Below are 19771 nucleotides of genomic sequence, written 5' to 3' on the forward strand. Positions count from 1 at the left end.
ATGTTATAAAGTCCAGAATTGTGATTTCAGCTATGCTGGTGCATTTTTTGATTTGTTTTATTTTTTATACTTCTGCTTTCTTTTTTTTAGAGCAGTGAAAGATGTTTATAGTGGCTGAGAAACAGCGCATCAATAATCCATTAAATATAGCCATAGTTCAACATATAAATATTTCATCACACGACTATTTATGATTCAAAATTTCTGCTAGTTTATGCAAGAATTTGAGAGAAACCACATTCATTTATTCATTTTCTATAATGCTTATCCTCACAAGGGCCGCGGCCGTGCTGGAGCCTATCCCAGCTGTCTTTTGGGATAAACCCTGGACTGGTGGCCAGCCAATCACAGGGCACATATAGACAAACAACCATTCACACTCACATTCATACCTATGGACAATTTGGAGTCGCCAATTAACCTAGCATGTTTTTGGAATGTGGGAGGAAACCGGAGTAGAAAACCCACGCATGCATGTAAAGCGGGGTCTCCTAGCTGTGTGGCCCCCGAAACCATATTGATAAAACAGAATAATGGAAACACAGTACGTATGATGTTGGGGTTATTTTGCTGACATTCATGAAGATTGCAACATACTACATCATCATTCTGGCTACAGAGAAAGGTCAGTAAAGGTCTGCTGGGCCTGCTTGGTTAATTATTCATGTTTTGCATCTGCATGTTTTGATTTGATTGTTGTTTTACTTTTTGTTTTTTAAGCACTCTTGAGTTCTGTCAATGATTGTGACATTGTTTTTTGAGGCAAACCTGCCATGATGATGACTTGTAAGGTCTGCTAAAATTCCACGGAATTAGATGTCAGTTTGGTTTACAAACATTCTCAGGCTGGTCACACTCAACTCGGTAGTCGCTTTCGTTTTGGCGCTGACATGAATAAGCTGACCTTGCAGCAGTTAGCCAAGCAGTGGGGGTCACTGGAGACGAAACGCTGAGCGATTCCAACACTAAAACAAAAAAAACAGAGCTTCTTCTTTTCAATCATAAAATTGTTTCACACCTCCTCCGCACATACTTCTAACACTCTCTCCGGTGCGCTCATTAAGCACACATACTCAAACTTGCCGCCCCCACGCGCGCAAAACTACTCACTATGGGTTTGGTCTGATATTAAATCACATTTTTACAAGGAAGTCACAAGATGAGAAACACACCCAGCAGAAAAAACTGTTGTCGGCGTGTTCCTTCTCGCTTAGGTCACCAACTGGCGAAGATGGACTTAGTCGAGAAATGATTGAAGTGTTTGAAGTTTTGACAAGGCTCTACTATTTTGACCATTGCAGCTTTGTTAGACTTAAGGGTACTGGGCGATCAGATCAGGTAATCTACTGAGCAATTGCATGGAAGTTAAGCCATCCCATGTGATACTACTCAACCAATCATATCTGTGCATTTCAGGCGCTGACCTTTGAGACGACTAACTAGAAAAAGAGAGAAAGATAGAAAAGTGACACATACGGAGAAAAAGGGAGGACACAGAAATAAGTGAGGCACGGGCAAAAAAAGAAAAAAGGTGAGATATAGTAACAGAGGGCGCAGAGAGACGAGTACGCTATAAGGACATAAAAGATACTGACAGAGAGTGAGTTGGAGACAACAGTAAAATAAATACACACGGCGTTCTATAAGAAACAGAAAAGTGGACAGTGAAAATAGAGCTTTCAATCTAGCATGAAAAGACTCTTATCTTCATTCTTCCCTCTGGAAGCACAAAACCAATTTGTCTCATATACTCAGACGCCGTGGCACTCATAAAAAGTGGCAATGTGAAATTCCACTATGAGACAAGGTTTTTGACCCAATCTGGACTGAATCTCAGAGCCTCAAAATGAGCAATCCACGCTTCCTTAATGAAGAATTTGTCCTAAGACCGTTCCAATCCATGTTTAAAATCACAGCATCTAAAGCCATGACAAGCTACAGGACAATTCATTCATTCATCTTCTACCGCTTTTTCCTCACAAGGGTCGCGGGGGGTGCTGGAGCCTATCCCAGCTGTCTTCGGGCAAGAGGCGGGGTACACCCTGGACTGGTAGCCTATGGACAATTTGGAGTCGCCAATTAACCTAGCATGTTTTTGGAATGTGGGAGGAAACCGGAGTACCCGGAGAAAACCCACGCATGCATGGGGAGAACATGCAAACTCCACACAGAGATGAACGAAGGTGGAATTGAACCCTGGTCTCCTAGCTGTGAGGTCTGTGCGCTAACCACTCGTCCGCTGTGCCGCCAGCTACAGGACCAATGCATTAGAAATGTACTTGCATACTGTTCTCGCTGATGATTGAGACAGAGCACAGTAGCTGAAAACTACACAAACATGGATAGTACAGCCAAGGAGGAGAGTGCATCTGGAACATTTGACTTAAATCATCACGGCGAAGGAAATGACACATTATTTGCAAGCTATCCATCTCAAGGTCGTCATTTCAGGAGGGACCCGTGGTGCTTTGTCAGAGACGGTTACCTCACACGACAGATTCAGATGGGACTCACAACATTTCTGATGATAACATTTGTCCTCTTCTAAAGATGACTTCATCCCAAGGAGGGTTTATGAGAAACGAGCACAAAGAGAAAGGAGAGCTGTTGGGAAAAAAACAAGTACATTCCAATAGAAATCTGCCATAAGGGCGTTTACCATAATTAGGTGTGTATTCAAAATCTGATTTTTGGGCATGGAACAGTCAGTATGGTTCAGAGGTGTTCCCATACAAAGCACATAACATGCTATATGCTATAAACAAATGCATTGAGTCATGACTAGCAATAATGCCAAGGAGAAGCTAGAGCTTGAAAACTCCTGTTTTCGAACACTTCGGGCCTTACCTTCCCAGTAAAATTAGGGAACAAGGCTACAAGCTATATGGTCATCCATCCATCGATTTTCTATGCCGCTTATCCTCACTAGGATTGCAGGTATGCTGGAGCCTATTCCAGCAGTCTTCTTGCGAGAGACGGGGTACACCCTGGACTGATCGCCAGTATAGACAAACAACCATTCAATTTGGAGTCGCCAATTAACCTAGCATGTTTTTGGAATGTGGGAAAAAAACGGAGTACCCGGAGAAAACCCACGCATGCACGGGGAGAACATGCAAACTCCGCACAGCTGAGGGTGGAATCGAACTCAGGTCTCCTAGCTGTGTTGCCTGTGCGCTAACCACTCATCCGCCGTACAGCCGCCATAATATGTTGATTGATAATTTGATTCCCATAATAGTCCAACTTTTAGCCCGACCTAGTTTTCCAGAAATTACAACTTTGTTTTGTTTTGTTTGTTTCTAATGATATTGCCATTCTAAATAAATTACAGATTTTTTCCTTAATATTTCAACTCTGTTACTCTTCATAATATTGTGATGTTATTCTCGTAAAATTGCAACTTTTTTTGTTGGAATAGGATTGTGGTTCTCAAATATTTTCTGCCACTGGAGAAGCACTGGAGTATTTTTGGAAGTTTTTTTGACAGCTGTTTTTTTTCCCTTCGGCTGTTGTTATTTTCCGTTTTTTTCTTCTGTTTATTTCTTTCAAATTCTCTTCTTATAATTAATATGTTCCCATACTATTTTGACTTTATTCTGCAATGTAATTTTTTAAAAATTACAACTTTATTTGTTGTTTTCTCAGTTTTTCATAATATTACTACTTAAAAAATCTTCCTTTAATAAAAAAAAAAGCTCTAATAAAAATGTCTAATAAACTCTATGGTACTAAAATAATGTGGTTTTTGTTCAAAATATTACATTATTCTTGTAAAAATTACAACTTTTTCTCTTTTGATGGATGTTTTTGTCAAGAACTGGAATAAACACTGAAAATGCAAACATGTTTTCCGTAAAACAAACATTGTATTGTATGCTTATTTCAATAAACTATGGCTGACGGGAAGCTTTTAAATATTAAAAAATTATAAATTTCGGCAGTTGTCGATTGGCTGGTGACCAGTCCTGGGTGTACCCCAACTCTCGTCCAAAGACAGCTGGGATAGGCTCCAGCATACCCACGACCCTAGTGAGGCTAAGCGGCATAGAAAACAGATGGATGGATGGACTTCAGCAGTCACAAACAATTCCAGCCTGGTTTCATCACATTCCTGGACTGCATTCATTGTGCACTTTCAAGTTTAGTTTCACCCAAGGGCACATTTTTCTGCTAAAGCCAATCAGCTTCACAGAACTTATTGAGCGTCGATGGTGTGGTGCACATTAAGCATCCTCAGTGCTTACACTACACCTTATTCCAGTTAATTAGCAGGGCTGGGGTGTTCCAGCAAAATCAACACACAATTAAGTTTGAAGTCTAAACACAAATCAATATTGGATTTTTTTAAGGGGGTCGGGGCTTTGGAGACTGTGCACATGTAATTTAATAAGCATCATATATTTTAAGAGTATATGTATGTATTTTTTACTATTTATTTAAACTCTTTGTTTCCAACTCAGTTAAAAACATAAGCAGTGTTAATAAATTTAAATTAAAAAATGAATATTTTTTAAAAACAACATTTAGTTTCATGACTACTATTATTAGAGCATTATCCCTGACTCAGCAGGATTGCCCAGGATGTTTAATGATGGAAACACTCAGTATTAGATTTCATTCACAAGTCCACGATATTGCGGGGCGCACAGCTACAGTTTGCATGTAAAATTGCCTCAAATCTCCATGGTCATTAGACAACAATGCTCAGCAATCGCCGGCCCTAATGAATCCCGTAGGATGCTGCCAATAATATGATGGACCCACTGCCGCGTTTTTACGTCTTGTATTTTTACGGACATACAATTTTTGTGTGTTTTTTTCGGCACCGCCACAATATATTGACAGATGGCTAATAATTAACTAATAACAAGCTTACTTCAAATCAAATTATATTAGAATTATCTAAGATTTTTTTTTAATTGTGGGTGTAGGGGCGAAAACAATAAATGAAAAACTGTAAATATTCAATATATCAAAACAATAACATTCAATTTGGGTTTTTTGGCAAGGGTTTTACACAGTTAACCACACCAACTCTTAATTAGAAGATGAGTTCACAGCTGAGGATCAATCAGTTTTTATTAATTTATAATAAATTCAGCCATCATCCAAATGTGCCTTGAAATTATATTTGTCTGTGTTTATACTGGTCTGTTGGAGTTTAATTCATGTGCTCATTCTGAATGTGCGTTCTGGTCTTTTTTTTTTTAAATGCATTAGTATTTAATCAAGAGGAGCAGCTAATGCAATTTTGGCCGTAATGTTCCGCCTCTACAATTTGGCTGTATTGAAGAAATGATACATGGTATTAATATGCAGCCAAACACATGCTGCTGGCCGGGATGTTGATGTGCTATTCATTCTCGCAACAACTCGTTTCTCTGGAACTACTAATCTGCTGCATTACCAAAGGGAAATACAACAAGTCTGACTCGTTCATCTCATTTCAACACACTAAAATGACCCCCTTGTTCCCTTTGTGTTGTACTATTTTAGCCCTGATTCCCCAATTTTATTCGGCGACCTCTGTCCTACAATTGTTCCAACTTTAAATCAATTTAAATTGAAATAAAGAGCTGACAACAACTATTGATTTGTGGGTAATTCAGTCACATGAATCACCATGGGAGTTATAATTACTGGTTATTAAACGTCATTGGGTTGATTAATCTGACAATATACACATCTAAATGTTAAGAGCAGGTGAAAAAAGGCTAGTGGGAATGTTGTCCCAGGTGGTGAAGATAGATTCACGGATGGCATCCACTGTCCGGAACTGATGTCCATTTTATTGCGAACAGCCATTAAAGTCAAATAGGCTGTTAGGCAGCTAATAAAACATCCATAAAAAAACACAACATTTAAAAGCCAAAATCTTTGCAAAAATGTGGATTCAATATCATTTTCTTTAAGGTATTCACACCGTCATGATGTCTTGATGGCAACGGCAAAAAAGCTTTCTCTCTTTGAAGAATGTAAACTAGGCCTCTCGCAGCCTGCCAGGTTGGACAAAGTAAGAGAGTCATAATCAATTTTTCAAAACATCCTGTGGGTGGAACAAAAAATTCAAGAGGTAGACTCCCAAAAAAAATTCCTGAGCCATAGGATCCAATAACTATCAAACTGCATCTGCGAGAGAAGGGTTTTCAGAACAGAAAACGTCTCCAAAAGCCTTTTCCAGAGAAACAAACGAAAGTTTCAATCCCCAATGAGAAAAAAATAAAAAATAAACTTCACAGTTTTGTTGACCAATTGAGAACATTTGGTGATGGATGGCAAAAAAAATACAAAAATGGGCATCAGTTCCAGACAGTGGATGACCTGTGTGAAGCCATCTTCACTACCTGGAGCAACATTCCCACTCGCCTCCTGGAAACACTGGCATCAAGCATGCCCAAACCAATTTATTATATATATGTATAACTCCCATTGCTTTGTTTTGCATTTTGAAGCTCTACTTAGAACCAGTGCAAAATGTACATTTGTGAAATGTTTGTGATTTTTTTTTTTTATTTCAATATCATGTAAATCACTCTGTCACCTTATTTAGAGATCCCCATTTCATCACAGAATTGAGACATATTAACCATTACTATACAGGATTGTTGCCGTATCACGTTGGTAACAAAGAGCTAGATGCAGCAATGCGCCTCAAAGCTGGTTGCCACTTGACTCACACTGCAGACTTCTTCTAAGCCATTGCGGCAGATAAAATTATTGATGTACATAAATACCCTTACATGCATACATTAATACATACATTACATTATGTACATACATTAAACAGATTTGCTCTGCCAGGGAAGAGTGTAAGCTACCCTTTCGCTGTTATACAGATTGTTATTTGATTTTATTTGATGTTGGGTTGTTATAAAAATTTGGAGCAGCTAGACCGGAGCAGGAGGGGATAGAAAAGAATATATTTGAATATATTTTGTAAATTACTCCACAAATTGATCTATAACCATGTTAAATGACTGGTTCTACCCTAAAATTATTTTTTCAATGCTATTTTTTCCAATTTTATCTTTTATTGAATGAGGGACCTGACTGACAGGTTTGTTACAAAAGCCAAATAATGAGTAATTTTGGCAATACTTTGGTTGCATTATTTGAATGCTTTGCAAAGCTATGTATTTTCATAACTATATTCAATGTTATTAACAACAACTTATTATCGGATCAGAAGCCAAAAAAATGTGGATCCGGACATCCCAACTTACACAACAGGGATGAGAGGAGAGTGTCCTGTCACGGCATCGCTGAATGCCCCTTCACCCAAGCGGCGTCCCGTCTCTTTACTGCTTTCTGATGATCGAAATTTCTTAGATTAACTCAGTTTCCCTTTTCTTTCACAGGAACATGCAAGCAGTGTGGAATGGGATCATCATAACTTCAACATGGCCTGCTATGGACACTTGTGCTACAACACGGGTGTACAAAGTTTTTCCAGCAAGGTTCACATACTGACAAAAAAAACAAATGGTGAAAAGTGTCTTTTACCAGATATGGACAGGTGTGTCACTAATGAAAAACAGGTTATCTAATCCATTACTATTCCAAACATTACAATGCCGTTACCATTCCCAACCTTGAAATGCAGCATGTTATTATGCACTGATACCTATATGAACGATCTGGACGTTGCTTCAGTTGCTATTGTCCGCTATTACTCCACAGGAAGCTAAACAGCTAGTCAACAAGAGCTATGGTTGCGCACTCTCAGAGAAATTCTGGTAGAGAATTGCCAGTCACAAGCTCAGCCCTTAGCCTGAATATCATGAAACATGTGTCAACGGTACACACCACTACAAAGCTACTTCCAAATTCTTTTCCATACAGTATTTGAAGGTAAAAAGCTAAATTTACAGTTCATATTTTCACAGAAAACCGATTTAACTTTTTTCCAATGCACCCCTGGTAAAAAAAATCCCTGGTAAATAATTACATTACGAAGAACTAATTTGTTACTAATGCAATTAGTCTTTTGGGAAAGTAACTAGCAACTATTACTTTTTTAAAGTCGTTTGCCCGATACTGTTAATGAGCTGCGTTAAACAGTAGTTTAAAGTGTGAAGTCCCTGAATGTGCAAACATTTCAGTCTAGCCCCAATAAACGACACATCGGGCATCTTGTTTTAATTTAGGCACCTAACTGGAAACATTTGTTGCTCCAAATAAAAGAGTGAGAAGACTGTGTGAAATCAACAAATAGCCACCACACTTCTCGTCGTCCATGCTTTAGAAAAACAGAGCAGGCTTGTTGTGCAGATGTAAAGCTTTTCTGTGCTGCCAAGTAAAGAATGCATGTTTTTTTTTTTTTACTTTATTTTCAGCCGCTTGCCTGCTTTTGCTTTACTTTTTCTTTCTCAACCGCTCTCCACCACTACATCATTCCTTTGGGTGTTTGTGTGGTGTCCCTTAGTTACCGGATAAGAGACGCAGCAGCAGCTTTGGAGAGTTAAAAGCCCCGGCCTGTCCCACTCATACAAGGCCATCAATAATTCACCCTCATCGGGAAGCATTATCTAACAGCCTTATGAAAGTTTAAAAAGCTTGTGGGTGACAACACAGAGCTGTGAACACTCTGCAAGCGGACGACAACCTCCGGCAACAGACATGTAAAAGTGGAACCAGATGACGGCGGTCCGCCGATTGCGTCGCAGAGACAGGAAACTTGCAGCAACAAAACGGCACAAAAGGTGGACGCGTTAGCTCGTCTGTATTAACACACAGATTCACTCTCAGTGGCGGTTAAATCCCTCTATGCCCGGATCAATTACAGCCGGCTCTGATGTAATTAAAACGCCCTAACAAAGGTCTTTGCAGCACAGGACACAAACCTTCCCATTCAACAGATGCTCCCATCGGCTCCCATTTGTGGAAGTGACTCGAGGACAATAGTGTGGCGTCGGGTATATTTTAAATGACAACAGAAACCACAACAGGGAAACATCTAAAATACAATTCGGAATTTGACCAATCCTTTTGGGAACATATATTGTTGAATGTTTAAGAAGTACTGATACACAAATTGAAGTCTAACATTCATTCATTCATTCATTTTCTACCGCTTTTCCTCACGAGGGTCGCCTATCCCAACTGTCTTTGGTCTGTCTGGTCGCCAGCCAATCACAGGGCACATATAGACAAACAACCATTCACACTCACATTCATACCTATGGACAATTTGGAGTCACCAATTAACCTAGCATGTTTTTGGAATGTGGGAGGAAACCGGAGTACCTGGGGAAAACCTACACATGCACGGGGAGAACATGCAAACTCCACACAGAGATGGCTGAGGGTGGAATTGAACCCTGGTCTCCTAGCTGTGAGGTCTGCGCGCTAACCACTCGACTGCCGTGCCGCCCCTTGAAGTCTAACAAAGTTTGATTAAAAAAAAAAAAACAAGTAACACAGACACAATGTACTTTCCTTGGTTAGGCCCGACATTGAAAACTGTACATGTTCTCTTCTGAGTGCTTGCAACTTGTCGGACTGGAAAGGGCATGTGATCGATCACACAGCACATTGTGGGCCATGGTGGCCCTATTCGAGAGAAAGAGCTAATGTTTACACTGAAGTACATTCATTTTCATTTCTAGCAATAATACTAACTAGAAGGAGTTTTACCTCAGTTAATCATTAATACCGGTATTCGTTCCATCTTGTAATAATCATGGGCAACCATGGTTCAAAAGGCCACCTCGGCCCTCACAAAAAGTCTACACAACGGCCCGGGTACCAAATGCAGCACCCGCCACTGATTTAATGTAATCCATACAGTGATCAATAGTGTTATATAAAATGGATAATACATCATTATATAATGATAAAACACCGCACAGTGGACGAGTAGTTGGCATTTTGGCCACACATTCAGGAGATTGAGAAGAACTGGGTTCATGTTTTCCCCCTGTGGGCACGAGTTTTCTCAGGGTACTCTGGTTTCCTCCCACATTCTAATTGGTGACTCTAAATTGTCCATAGCGTGAATGGTTGTTTGTCTATATGTGCCCTGTGATTGGCTGGCGACCAGTCCAGGGTGTACCTCGCCTCGTGCCCGAAGTCAGCTAGGATAGGCTCCAACATAGGTTCCAGCAACTCTAATGAGAATGAGTACAGAAAATGTATGAATGGATAATAATAAATCATAATTCACTAGATAAGTATACTGTAAAACCATGCTTATGTTTAGCTCTGACTGCAAGGACACCTCATTTATCCTCTTAAAAACATCCCATACTTAAAGATGTTCAGCTAATAAATGACAGCATGATTATAAGTCTCCTAATTAAATCGCCGTCGGGGAGCGATTAACGTTCATAACTTTTTCAGTCACAACTCTTCAAATATCAATATGGTGCTCATCAGTCAGTCTTTAAATGGATAAATTCGTATTCCATATATTCATGCATGTTTTTTTTCCCCTGCTCGTTGACTTAATGCTATACAGGATAAATCCTAGATTTAAAACCTTCACTTATGGCAGCTGCCAAATCGAAACGTGAAAGCCACCGAAAAAGGGAAGACTTTGGCAACACGACGGAGAGAGCAAGATGGCAGAGTGCGCTGAGCAAGCCGTTCCATTTCGGGCATTACGTTCTCCTCCCGACACTTCCTATCCTATGTGACAGCACCTGTCAATCACAGCCCAGAGAACATTGAAGCACTCTTACCTTGAAAACCAGGCTGGCAACAACAAAGGTGCCAAAAAAGGACAATTCAACACCAAGACTTGACTAGATGGGTATGAATGATTGCTTGATTGACTTTTGATTGATAATTTTAGCATGTTGTGTTTATGCCAATTACCGTAAGGTAATGTTGTATATGAAATAATGAATTAGACAACTTGGCCGCAACTCGCAGTGGTTGCAAATTATTCAGAGTTGGCGAGGTAGCTGCTTAAAAAGGTTGCAGTCAGTCACACAAACTGGTGGTGAGTTAAAAGAATTTGGTTCCCCAGGATGGCAAAAATAGTATATTAGAAAGTGTGTCTCGGCTTGTGGATTGAGTGGGAGTAGGCTACATTCACATGTGCAAATAGCTCATACATCTCAGTAATAATCAGGATGCTGTAGTTGTGTTAATTTGCATTACAATGTCAGGGAGTTTAGCTCTGAGCCCCTCCATTTCTATTCTATGTGGCACTTTGATGGAATCAAGATGTTTACGGTTGAAGAGGATGGAATGAATTAAAGCCCTGTCCACATGGGAACGTCCCTGGGATTTTATTTTTTTTTTGGGGGGGGGTTGATGAGTAAATAGTTGCATTAAGACGGGACTGGATCACTGGGTGAAAATATAAAATATGTTGGTGATGGGAACAGGGTGGTAACGGCAAAAAATACCCTTTCAGGGCACCTGAAAGAGGCTAAAACCATAAAATACTTTGCAAAAAAAAATGCAGTTTTTGACCTGAAAAAGCTTCTGTGTAGATTGCCCCTAATTTATTGCCAGTGGTACCGCACTGTATGGCAGTTTTTTTATCAATTAAGCTTGCTAGCAGCTGTCTGAAGTCCCTGCAATATAAGAGTTGAGCAATGTGTTGTAAACAAAGTCGAATAGGAGTGTAAAGGTGAATATAGGTGTGTTATATTATGTCTATATGACTCTACTAATTTTAAAACCTGTCTTAAAAGGGAAAGACAGAAACAGGTTTTCTATTCTCTAACTACAAAAATAACCCTATATTGTGGAAATCCATTTATTATGGTCGGGTCTGGAACACATTAATGGTAATGGTTTTATTTCATTTGAACATGCATCAGGTACCATAGTAAGTGTCAATATAGTGATATATATATATAGCACATCATGACTGGTTCAAGACTCTTCATCCTTGTATTTAGCAAACATCAACTGCTTGTATTGTTTCTTGAATTGGCTCATCGTTGTGCATTGTTTGATTTCCTTACTCAATCCATTCCATAGTTGGATTCCACATACTGAAATGCTATGGCTAGCATAACGTAGTCCTAGCATAGAAGTGTTTCAAATGTAGTTCTTCCCTGAGATCATATTTCTCCTCTCTTGTAGAGAAGTATTGGATGACATTTTTAGGTAATTGGTTATTTTTAGCCTTATGCATATATTTAGCTGTTTGAAGATTAACTATATCAGCAAGTTGAACTATTTTAGAACATTAACCACCACAAATGAGGGATGACTGTAGTACTAAAAAATAAAAATAACAAAACTACAAATAACAATACAAAAGTAATGAATAAAATATTTTTATAGAAAACAACACTTGAAAAAAAATTCTGCCAACATGAAAACATTATGAGCACTATTTCCACAGTATATCCTGAAAACGCATGAAAAAAAATCCCAGCAGTGCCATATTGTGGGAGGTGACATTCAAGCATGGCAGCATTACTGTGCTAAATATGGAAGCCAAGGAAGGTTTTCAAACTGAAGCCAGTTAAATTATTTTTGCCATTAATTCGACTGAGTAACTTGCTGGTTAGCCAGCACATAAAAGCCTCTGAAGGAAGAATCCCAGCTGTCAATCAAGTGCTCTGCTGCAGAAATGAAACATGGGTGTGAGCCTACAATATACCTGCTTCCATGACTTTTTCTGCACCAAATGAGAAATAATACCGTCACAGTACATCAGCCGAGTGATTTACATTTTTATATGATATTGAGAATGCCGCGGGAGAGTGGGGGGCGGGGGGGTGGCAGGGAGACATTCCTCTGCAGTGAAGCATGAATGGAAACCTCAATTTCTTGGATAATTATATGAAATTATTTAAAGATTTGAGGGAAGAGACAAAGCAGGGGAAAGACAGATGACCTGTCAGACGCGCCTCATGCCGACCTTTAATGCATACACTTCCTGTGACCTGTGGCGGCACCACATGAAGCACGTTGGCTGGCTATCTCCCCCACCCCCACGTGAGACATAAGCAGCGTCCTCGTATGCAAATAGCAGGGAAGACTTGGCCAAGCAGCATTGACAGACTGACTGAGGGCGGCTTGGACATATCACGGGTCAGTGCTAATCTTCTGATGGATGGAGCCTACAGACCTAGGACACATCCATCACATGCTCCCGACGGCTCCCCAACCGGGAGAGTTCTGCAAACAGCAAAGGGTTAATTCACGGCCCAAACCGACCTCTGATGATCCATCACTGGCAAAAACAACCTCCTTTTTAAAAGTGTATCGCCCTTTGACAACACCGAGGGGGAGGCTGGGTGCATCACTCCGATTTAAGACCTTAAGCTCAGAGGCTCTGTTGATCATTAAATATCCATTTAAAAAGCAGTGGGGGAAAGTTAACCGTCATTTCGAGCGCAGGAGGTGGTAGCGCAGGAGAGGATTTTCTGCCCCCTTGCGCGGTAGGCTGTCGTTGAAATTTGCACCACCACGCACTCATCCATCAAGATAACTACCCTACCACACAATGATTCGTGCCAGGTCATTTGTCTCCCTATATTTGGGTATGAGTGCAGTCATGTAACAACCGTGTTAGGGCCTCATAAAAATGCACTTTTTTCCCCTTCATGATAGGACTGTTTGACACTGGAACAGATTCATTCATATGCCATTATAAGAGGTATTGTTTTTGACTATGGGATTAAAAAGCAACATCAATAACAAAAATGACTCAAATAACCAAATAATAAATGTGGTCACTGCACCCACCAGCTATTAAGGTATGATTTGCAGAGTTAACAATCAAAACATCTAAAATAATCCAATAATGTGTGACAATGCATCATTTTAATAACTAAAATGACACTCGCTCCTCCTTATTCATACATAATTTGTATTATTTTAGTAACCGAAATGACTCAAATGATCAAATAATGAATATGAAAGATCCTCCTTCCAGTTATTCATGCAAAACTTGCATTATTTTCAAAAACAAAGTGACAATCCAATAATTAATGTCAAGGCTTTTCCTGCCACTTGTGTAGTATTGCAAAAATTGCATTATTTCCATAAACAAAATGACTCAAATGTTGAAATAATAAAATAAAGTTGCATTGTTTTCATTAAAAAATGAACAAAATAATCCAATAATTAATGTGTTTACTCATCCAGTTTGCCTATTAATACATAACTTTCAGAATTTTAACATCCAAAAAAGGACAAATAATATAAAAATAATATAATATCATTAAAATAAATAGTTTCTCCTGTCATGAGTGTGAATGGTTGTTTGTCTATATGTGCCCTGTGATTGGCTGGCGACCAGTCCAGTGTGTACCCCGCCTCTCGCCTGAAGACAGCTGGGATAGGCTCCAGCACCCCCGCGACCCTAGTGAGGATAAGCGGCATAGAAAAGCCGTAGAAAATGAATGAATGACTTTCTCCTGCCATTTATTCATAACAACTCACATAACTCTAATAATCTACATGACATAACCTCCACCTGGAACAATATAAACAAACACATCATGGTTTTAAACAGTTTTATCAGAAACTGTAATACACCGTAGAGATTGCACTGTAACTAATCCTGGATCGAAACAGAACTGCCCTGTCTCGTCTACAGTGAGTCATCTCAGCCTTTTTGTCCATTTGTTGTCCAAGGTTTGAGTGCAAGCACGTCGAGAGGAATTAGACAAGACAGCTGTCAAACCCCAAACGCCATGCGAGTGAAAATGGCAGGTGAGGTTCTTCCTTTTTTTTCCCCCCACCCTTTCATTCAAACCGAACACCTCACACTTTGAACAACAGAGGGCAAAACTGAGCTCTGCTTCTGTAGCACACATGCATGCATTTATCTTTATTAAAACTACCTTTTGATGTATAATTAAAAGATTTCCAGTGCACAATAAGAGACCAAAGATAAAACTATCTACCCTGCGGAAGTCAAATCATGCACAAAGGCTCGTATTCTGATCCTGTGTGTGTGCATGTTTCCTTTAAATCCAAGCAAGAAGAAGAAAAACAAACAAATGGAGTCTTGTCACAATCCTGACAGTGATTGACAGTGGCTGCACATAATGTGAAATAGATATTATTTATGCTGCAAACAACCAGAGCTAAATTCCTTTAGATGCTTGTGGTCCAACTACCAGTCAAAGCGGGTAAACACGTTTTCATCAACTTATGTATGCTCTTGAAGATCAAATCTGTTGATGAAGTGCTAAGAGGGTGTGGGGGGTGACCAGAATTCATCACTAAAGGGCTCTAAAGGGCCTTTGGTGATTTAGATTATGGCCGCTGAATCAGGACAACAAACAAATGCAGGGCCGGTTGTTCAAAAAAAAAAATGTCCACCAGCAGCAGGACAAGACTGCTGGAGGAGATGAGGAGGGAGAAGGAGAGAGAAGTGGAGTGGGTGGAGGGGAGGGTGGGGGGCTGGTAGCTCATGTTCTCCCCATTGAAATGCAGACACTTTGATATGGAAATGGCGAGTTACAAAAAGCCGCTAGAATTCGCACTCGCCTGTATTGAAACCATTTGCACAAGGCGAGATGAGATGGCACTTCCTTCCCAGGACAACACAGACAAATGGACCCGAGCAGCATGCCGGGCCGGGGCGAGAGATGGAGTGGAGGTACAGAGTGCATGTGTGTGTTTATATGTGTGTGTGTGTGTGTGGTGAGAATGTAACAGAACATTTGTCCTCCTCTCGCTCCCTTGCTTTCAATTCCTACTGTCCCAGAATACATTGCAACCTGAAAAGCAGCATTTTTCAACAGCAGTAAAAGAGGGAATGATGTTCCTTTTTCTCTGCCCGGGATTTGAGGATTTTTAGTTGAAGCCAAAACACAAAACTTCCAAAAATCCACCCGGATTTGTCATCTTCCCAACATGCACATGATGTAATGATGCATGAGCTGGCTTAGCAAAGCACAAGAAAACGCCACGGCTCATCCTTTTACAACAACCACTGCATGACAGCTGTTACATGGATCATTACATGGATCACAAGTATTGGGTCACGCCTCTTAAATCAATTCATTGATGAGTCAAGGCTCTGAATCTTAAATATTCAACTTTTTAAATCAATATAACTGCACAGTTTACTCAACCGTGAAGACGTGTCGCTGCACAGATGCCATTTTGACAATACGGCATGCATAAATATGTGAAGAAGAATTAAGGCCATCCACGCTTGGCCATCTCTGTGTGGAGTTTGCATGTTCTCACCGTGCATGCATGGGTTTACTCCGGTTTCCTCCCACATTCCAAAAACATGCTAGGTTAATTGGCGACTCCAAATTGTCCATAGGTATGAATGTGAGTATGCTTGTGCCCTGTGATTGGCTGGCGATCAGTCCAGAGTGTACCCCGCCTCTCGCCCGAAGACAGCTGGAATAGGCTCCAGCACCCCCCGCGACCCTCGTGAGGAAAAGCGGTAGAAAATGAATGAATGAATAAATTAAAGCCAAGGTTTGTGTATAAGTATCGCACAACGGCCAGCCGATATTGTGAACATGAAGCCTGACACTCGCTTCTCACATGCACTTGACAAATATTTTCAAATAACAAAATAAACAAAACAGCTACATTGCAGGATGCCGTGTCGCTGTGTGAAAATTACAATATCCTGCACAGCTTGCTTCTGCAAGTACTCTTCCCACTCTGATATACAGCATATTTGCAGGATTTCTGTGTGAAATTGGCAACAGTGAGGCTCTTTCACTAATAAAAGGCCTAAATCAACAAACGGTTGTCAAATATGAACTACGCTAACAAATGTATGCCTCCTGTTGTACATAAAGGCATGCTTGGATGGCATTGGTGTGGAGAACGCCCAACAAACATCGCTAGAACAAAATATGAGTGACCTCTGGCCCTTATAGATGATCTCACACACTCGACCATACAGCTTAAACTTGTCAGTGTGCCTTTTTTAACGCCGCCGTGGCCCCAATTCACGGTTCGTACCTAAATGTTATTTAACCTTGATGTGTCAGTGATGCCATGATCCCGTATGGGATGGGCTTCTAGTCCAAGTCTGTGCTAAAAAAGCCTCACTTGAAGAGCATGCTTCCCCAGCCTGTAAAAACTGTGCATCTGTCTGCATGTGTGCATGACTGCGTGTGTTTGTGTATGTGTGCGTCCCATCATCTCGCCTGGCTGGCCTGGGCTCTGTGAATTATACATGCTCTGTGAAATGATCTTATTTTACAGCCGCAAAATGGAGAGGTAAATGGAGAGGCTAACTGACATCCAACTACTTAGCTGATGCTCTGCTTGTGCGTGTGCGTGTGCGTGTGGAGGGATGCCTGCATCATCAATGCACATATATGCGCTTCAGCAGACATAAATATGTGGAAGTTCTTTGATTAAAATTAATATAGAACGCAAGTATCCCTCCAGTCATGGCTAATCAGCTTAATTGACATGATTTAAGATATGCATACCCTAAAGAGCTATTTAACATGTTTAATTTTTTTAACTCAAATTTATTGAAAATAACTTATCTCCAAAAAAGAGGGGGTGTACTTACTGTGCTGGACGGATGGAGTGTGAATGTCAAGTCTGCTTCAGACGAGGCCCCCATAAACTGAGCTGCGGGTCGCACAAAGACGGACTCGGCTCGGCTGCATGTTCGGTTCTTCCTCACAGTGGATAGTCGGCAGCTATCAGACCCCCCCTTCACGCCAGTACATCCGGATCGGAGTGAATAGCTCCATAGAGACGCCGTAGAGAAATGGGGTTCGCTTTTAAAGTGAAAGCCGATGGCTCCCCAAAAAAGAGGTGGAATTAAAAGTCCCAAGAAGGTCTTCACGAAGTGGGTCGTGAAGGGTTGTGCAGCCCGTCGGTGACGTGCACAAACCGGGTGTAGTGTTGGGGTCCTCCGGTGTACTCTCCGGGTTCAGTTGCCCGGGCACCGTATCTGTACGACCTGCAAGGCAGTCTGAGGACGACTGAGCAGCGCAACAAGGAGAACAGGACAGCCGCTCTGCAGCAGCTGGAAAGACACGGACGCGATGGAAACCCGGAGTGGATCTTCAGTCGGAAGCGGAATGGATTCAGCAAAGACAAATAAAAAACAAAGACAAAAAAAAATGCAACCACTATTATCTTCACTTTTTTTTTACAAAAAATATATGGGACTTGTTTTGATGTTCTCTTTGTCCCTTAATGTAAAAATTGTCTGTAAAATATTTAGATTCTAAGATTGACTCAAGTGGTTAGCACGCAGACCTCACAGCTAAGAGACCAGGGTTCAATTCCACCCTCGGCCATCTCTGTGTGGAGTTTGCATGTTCTCCCCGTGCATGCGTGGGTTTTCTCCGGGTACTCCGGTTTCCTCCCACATTCCAAAAACATGCTAGGTTAATTGGCGACTCCAAATTGTCCATAGGTATGAATGTGAGTGTGAATGGTTGTTTGTCTACGTATATGTGCCCTGTGATTGGCTGGCGACCAGTCCGCGGTGTACCCGGCCTCTCGCCCGAAGACAGCTGGGATAGGCTCCAGCACCCCCGCGACCCTCGTGAGGAAAAAGCGGTAGAAAATGAATGAATGATTGACTTAAGTTTCATTCATTCATTCATTCATTCATTCATTTTCTAACACTTATCCTCACTAGGGTTGCTGGAGCCTATCCCAGCTGTCTTTAGTCGAGATGCGGGGTACACCCTGGACTGGTCGCCAGCCAATCACAGGGCACATATAGACAAACAACCATTCATATTCATATTCATAACTATGGACAATTAATCTAACATGTTTTTAGAATGTGGGAGAAAACCGGAGTCGCATGCACGGGGAGAACATGCAAACTCCACACAGAGATGGCCGACGGTGGAATTGAAATTGGGTCTCCTAGCTGTGAGGCCTGCATGCTAACCACTCATCCGCCGTTTCAATCTCATTTAACTCTCATTGCATAAGTACAGTAATTTATTAATGAAATGCCTCTGGAGTGTATTGTTTACTGATCACATTGTGCCTTCAGTGGTGGTTCCAAAGAATGGAGAACATTCTAGATGTACATGATTTAATGGCTGTGAAGAGAGACAGATTTTAAACGGAAACCCCAGCTGACTTTCGGGGTCACGATTAAGCTACGTTGCTGGAATTACTCGTCTAAGTTGAGAGCGCATTACTATAAGCTGTACAACATTAGCATTAAAATTCCATTTGTGGGCAAATATGATGTCATCTTAATGGCTAACTGGACAGCAACATGTTTGCCTACAACAGATCACCATTATTTAGTCAGGATATGTCAGCTGCAGGCTGTATAATAAAAAAAAAAGAGGAGCAAAAATATTTTATTCAGTAACCACACAAAGGGAGTTTAGTACACATTTTCCCCGTGTGATGTGTACCGTCTGTGGGCCCTCGCGCATCCCAATTGTCGCAGCAACATGCAATTTCTTCATGAGCTGTCTGCGCTCTGTCATTATGCCTCCAAACACCATCTGAAGTCATCTCAACAGTCAGAGACTACACGAGAAAAAACGATCCACCCAGCAGGAAGCCAGTTTGCAGTAACATTCTACTCAGGTTTCCAAAGTTCAGCCCCAAACACTGGGCCTATTTTTGGCTACGCAGCATTGATAATAAAAGAGCTCCCTCAGTGGTACAATTTCAGTCATTTAAGGATGTATTTGCTTAAAAGGAGTCAGTTTGAGTACAAATACTTAATGCCTGAAATTAATGCCAAAACACATAGCTGGGGTCAGTGGTCTACAGTACAGTATGTTACTCAGTGCTTCAGTATGAAAACAGCCGTCTTGGCCACAGAGATCAGATTTGGGTCATACTCACAAGGTGGAGAGTGAAAAGATGAATGCATATTTTCTTAGGAAACAAGCTAAATTTACAGCCT

The 19771-nt window shown here is 40.9% G+C and overlaps 1 protein-coding gene across 11 annotated transcripts in view; it reads right to left on the reverse strand.

Annotated features, from left to right (window-relative positions):
• Window positions 1-17845, reverse strand: part of adgrl2b.1 (adhesion G protein-coupled receptor L2b, tandem duplicate 1) — a 111946-nt gene extending 94101 nt beyond the window's left edge. For all 11 annotated transcript variants that reach the window (XM_058065688.2, XM_058065687.2, XM_058065686.2 and 8 more), the window contains exon 1: window positions 17435-17845. The gene's annotated coding sequence lies outside the window, so the exon portion shown is untranslated. The remainder of the gene's footprint in view (window positions 1-17434) is intronic.
• Window positions 17846-19771: the final 1926 nt, after the last annotated feature.

Source organism: Doryrhamphus excisus, linkage group LG6, assembly GCF_037039965.1.
Source record: "Doryrhamphus excisus strain RoL-2023G ecotype Guam linkage group LG6, RoL_Dexc_Guam_v1.1, whole genome shotgun sequence".
NCBI classification, from domain to species: domain Eukaryota; kingdom Metazoa; phylum Chordata; class Actinopteri; order Syngnathiformes; family Syngnathidae; genus Doryrhamphus; species Doryrhamphus excisus.